We start from the raw sequence: 4,684 nt of genomic DNA on the forward strand, positions 1-4,684 counted from the left end.
GGCCCCGCCGCCCCCGACGCGACCCCCCGAAGGGGGAACGCCGGGGGTTTGGAAGCGGAGCACACTCGCGCGACAGGGACGGCCTCACCGCCGGGTTGAATCCCCCGGGCAGACTGTGCGGACCCCACCCGTTTACCTCTTAACGGTTTCACGCCCTGTTGAACTCTCTCTTCAAAGTTCTTTTCAACTTTCCCTTACGGTACTTGTTCGCTATCGGTCTCGTGCCGGTATTTAGCCTTAGATGGAGTTTACCACCCACTTTGGGCTGCATTCCCAAGCAACCCGACTCCGAGAAGACCGCTACCCTGGCGGGGCTGGGGCCATTTACCGGCCTCACACCGTCCACGGGCTGAGCCTCCATCAGAAGGACTCAGGCCCCCGGCCCGCGCCAGGAAGAAAACAGACTTCCATACGCCACAATTCCCCTCGCCCGCACCCGGACGGGGGATTCAGCGCTGGGCTCTTCCCTCTTCGCTCGCCGCTACTGAGGGAATCCTTGTTAGTTTCTTTTCCTCCGCTTAGTAATATGCTTAAATTCAGCGGGTTGTCTCGTCTGATCTGAGGTCGCTCCCGAGTTCGCTCTGGAGGGTTGCCCAGAAGCGTGAACACCGCCGGGTTAGGGGACGAGTCCCTTTTCACCCGGGCTAACGAGGACACAGGTCGGGACGTCACGGACGTGCCACGGACAGGTCGGCCCGTAAGGAAAACGCCAGAGGCAGAGCCACCCGAACCCCGACCCCCCCCACCCCCCCCACCGGGGGAGGGGGGGGGGGAACGCATGTAACAACAACCTCCCTCCGCTCGCGCACGTAACGGAACAGAACAGACACCTTTCCGTGATCCGCCTGCGCAGGGGGTGAGAAAAGAAGCGAAAACGTGGGCAGCCAAAGCGGAGAGAACCCACCGGCAGCCACGCTCGCTTCTTTCTCGGGCGCAGGGGACCACGTTCCTGGCCAGGCCAGGAGCGGAGCCGAAACGAACCGAAACGAACCGAAGCGGGGGAGGAGAAGCTTGTGCACGGAGAACGGGCACTCAACCGCAGCGAACCCACCGACCGGATCTCACCGAGACAGCGACCGGGAACCGTCTGCTTTTAGGAAGACGGAGGCCAGGGGGCACCCCCCCACCTACGAACCTCCAACCGCGGTCCCGCCTGAGAAGGCAGGTCCGACAGATAGGAATAGCGACCCTCAGACAGGCGTAGCCCCGGGATGGACCCGGGGCCGCAATGTGCGTTCGAAATGTCGATGATCAATGTGTCCTGCAATTCACATTAGTTCTCGCAGCTGGCTGCGTTCTTCATCGACGCACGAGCCAAGTGATCCACCGCTAAGAGTTGTACTCTTTTATTTCAGGCTCAGTTTAGGTCTTTCACCGACTACAAAGACAGGTTTAAAAGGTTTCACCAACCGGTCAGGCGCCCCCGTCTGCGAGTGTTGAAACGGGCGCGGGGTTGCGCTTTGCCCACACGCCCCACGTGGCAGACGAGTCAGTCTTTGAACCGCGGCCCTCCGCGCCCGCCCCGTCCGACCCCTCGAAAGGGGTGGAACTCACGTAGCGTGGGCCAAGCCCTAGGTACCTGCCGGGGGTCCCCCTGAGACTCCTTTCTGAGAGAGAGAAGCAGGGGAACCGGCTGCGCCACCCACCACCACCACGCCCCAGGACGCCGGTGGGCGGACGAACACAGGAAGGGCCATGGCCTGCCCCACGAGGAGCAGCGCTCGCAACCCCCCCCGGAAAGTCCGCTCGTCAGCGAGCAAGGGGACGGGGATGAATGACAAGGACAACAAAATAGGAAACCCCTCGCGGTGGACGGAGGCAGCGGCCGTGCGAGCGAGAGGGAGGGCGCGGGACGGACCCGTACGACCCGCTCGACTCGCAGGCGCTTCTCCTGCCGGCAAGGTGAGGGGAAACCGGCCTTCGCCCGACGAGCGGGGACGCCGAGTTTTTTGAACGACGCGTCTCTCGCGCTGGAACCCAGAGAATACCGGGGCCTGCGGGGGGGGGGTGCTGAAGGACGACGCGGAGGAAGAGGCGGAGGACGAGGAAGGGGTGGGAGGGACTAGGCTCCTCCTTTATGCCTTCTGTCCAGCCTGACCTGCAAGCGACCACGTGTAACAGCAACCCCGAAGACCCTTTCGACCCTGGGCCCCGACGCGGGGGGACGGCGAAGTCGAGGGGGTCGGGAGAGGAGGCACGCCGGACAGCGTTACCCGTTAATGATCCTTTCGCAGGTTCACCTACGAAAACCTTGTTACGACTTTTACTTCCTCTAGATAGTCAAGTTTGATCGACTTCTCGGCGCTCCGCCAAGGCCCGCGAGGAGCCCCGGCGGGGCCGATCCGAGGACCTCACTAAACCATCCGATCGGTAGTAGCGACGGGCGGTGTGTACAAAGGGCAGGGACTTAATCAACGCGAGCTTATGACCCGCGCTTACTGGGAATTCCTCGTTCATGGGGAATAATTGCAATCCCCAGTCCCCATCACGAATGGGGTTCAGCGGATTACCCGCACCTCTCGGTGTAGGGTAGGCACACGCTGATCCAACCATTGTGGCGCGCGTGCAGCCCCGGACATCTAAGGGCATCACAGACCTGTTATTGCTCCATCTCGCGTGGCTGAACGCCACTTGTCCCTCTAAGAAGTTTGACGCCGACCGCGGAGGGCCGCGTAACTATTTAGCATGCCGGAGTCTCGTTCGTTATCGGAATTAACCAGACAAATCGCTCCACCAACTAAGAACGGCCATGCACCACCACCCACAGAATCGAGAAAGAGCTATCAATCTGTCAATCCTTTCCGTGTCCGGGCCGGGTGAGGTTTCCCGTGTTGAGTCAAATTAAGCCGCAGGCTCCACTCCTGGTGGTGCCCTTCCGTCAATTCCTTTAAGTTTCAGCTTTGCAACCATACTCCCCCCGGAACCCACAGACTCGTGGTTTCCCTCACGCTGCCCGGCGGGTCATGGGAATAACGCCGCCGGATCGCGGGTCGGCATAGTTTACGGTCGGAACTACGACGGTATCTGATCGTCTTCGAACCTCCGACTTTCGTTCTTGATTAATGAAAACATTCTTGGCAAATGCTTTCGCTTTCGTCCGTCTTGCGCCGGTCCAAGAATTTCACCTCTAGCGGCGCAATACGAATGCCCCCGGCCGTCCCTCTTAATCATGGCCCTGGTTCAGGAAACCCACAAAATAGAACCGGAGTCCTATTCCATTATTCCTAGCTCAGGTATTCAGGCGAGAAGCGGGCCCGCTTTGAACACTCTAATTTTTTCAAAGTAAACGCTCCGAGCCCCGTCCGGACACCCAGCCAAGGGCATCCGGGGGGCACCGGGAGACAGGGTCTGAGACAGGCGGTGGCACGCCTCGCGGCGGACCGCCAGCCCACTCCCGACATCCAACTACGAGCTTTTTAACTGCAGCAACTTTAATATACGCTATTGGAGCTGGAATTACCGCGGCTGCTGGCACCAGACTTGCCCTCCAATGGGTCCTCACCCATGGGTTTAGGATACGCTCATTCCGATTACAGGGCCTCGAAAGAGACCTGTATCGTTATTTTTCGTCACTACCTCCCCGTGTCGGGAATGGGTAATTTGCGCGCCTGCTGCCTTCCTTGGATGTGGTAGCCGTTTCTCAGGCTCCCTCTCCGGAATCGAACCCTGATTCCCCGTTACCCGTGGTCACCATGGTAGCCGACTATGGTACCATCGAAAGTTGATAGGGCAGACATTCGAATGAGACGTCGCCGCCGCGGAGGGCGCGCGATCGGCCCGAGGTTATCTAGAGTCACCAAAGCGGCCGGGGGGCCCGAGCCCCCCGGATGGGTTTTGGTCTGATAAATGCACGCATCCCCCGAAGGGTCAGCGCTCGTTTGCATGTATTAGCTCTAGAATTACCACAGTTATCCGAGTAACGTGTGGAGCGATCAAAGGAACCATAACTGATTTAATGAGCCATTCGCAGTTTCACTGTACCGGCCGTGTGCACTTAGACCTGCATGGCTTAATCTTTGAGACAAGCATATGTTACTGGCAGGATCAACCAGGTAGTTTGCACCGTGGTCTGGGATGAACCACGAGTGACATCCGCCTCCCCTTCCGGGGGCTAGGAAGCAGCGGGTTGTAAGTGCGTGCGCCGTCAGGTCCAGACGCCATACAGGGCTACCCAGGACAGCTTCCGCGGCCAGTGTAAACGTGCTCGCGCACCGCCCTCTGGCCTTCGGACGCCGACCTCTCACCTTGATGCAAAGCTGTCCCATCCGGTCATGCCCGCACCGTACCCCGTCCACCTCCTCCGGAGGTGCGGACGGCCGACTCCAGGTGCTTTCGGCGTTCCCTCTCTTCACGCCGTTTTGATTTTCGTGGGCCGCTGGTGGGGGGACAAGGGAAAGACCTCGTCGAATTCCCTCCCCCCTAGCCTCGCTCAACCTACGTTTCGTGATGTAACCAAGAAGAGTGATTCGTGGGCCCAGGTAGGTTTGAAGAGGAGGCCAACAAAGCAGGGCACTCCCTTCCTCCCAAACCACAGACACCAGTATAGGACAACTGAGTAGACAGACTGGCCGTCTGAGTCTCCCCCAGAGAGTTCTGGGATGGGTTACAAATAACCCCCACCCCCCATCAGAGGCTTGACCCGCTAGAACCAGGGAGGATCTGTCAAAACCGCTCTCCACATCAG

General features: G+C 59.7%; 3 non-coding genes across 3 annotated transcripts in view; all 3 read right to left on the bottom strand.

The window, feature by feature from the left end:
• Positions 1–567, bottom strand: part of LOC145654655 (28S ribosomal RNA) — a 4,151-nt gene extending 3,584 nt beyond the window's left edge. Inside the window, exon 1 of the ribosomal RNA XR_014120862.1 lies at positions 1–567. This exon is cut by the window's left edge and continues 3,584 nt beyond it. This is a non-coding gene — a ribosomal RNA (28S ribosomal RNA).
• A 617-nt stretch (positions 568–1,184) lies between these two features.
• Positions 1,185–1,338, bottom strand: LOC145654645 (5.8S ribosomal RNA). Its single transcript, XR_014120852.1, has one exon. It is a non-coding gene; the product is annotated as a 5.8S ribosomal RNA (ribosomal RNA).
• An 879-nt stretch (positions 1,339–2,217) lies between these two features.
• On the bottom strand, positions 2,218–4,055 carry LOC145654639 (18S ribosomal RNA). The gene has a single exon (XR_014120846.1). It is a non-coding gene; the product is annotated as an 18S ribosomal RNA (ribosomal RNA).
• Between the last annotated feature and the right edge of the window lie 629 nt (positions 4,056–4,684).

This window comes from Electrophorus electricus, unplaced genomic scaffold, assembly GCF_041902795.1.
Source record: "Electrophorus electricus isolate QZ-2024a unplaced genomic scaffold, ASM4190279v1 Scaffold142, whole genome shotgun sequence".
Classification (NCBI taxonomy): Eukaryota; Metazoa; Chordata; class Actinopteri; order Gymnotiformes; family Gymnotidae; genus Electrophorus; species Electrophorus electricus.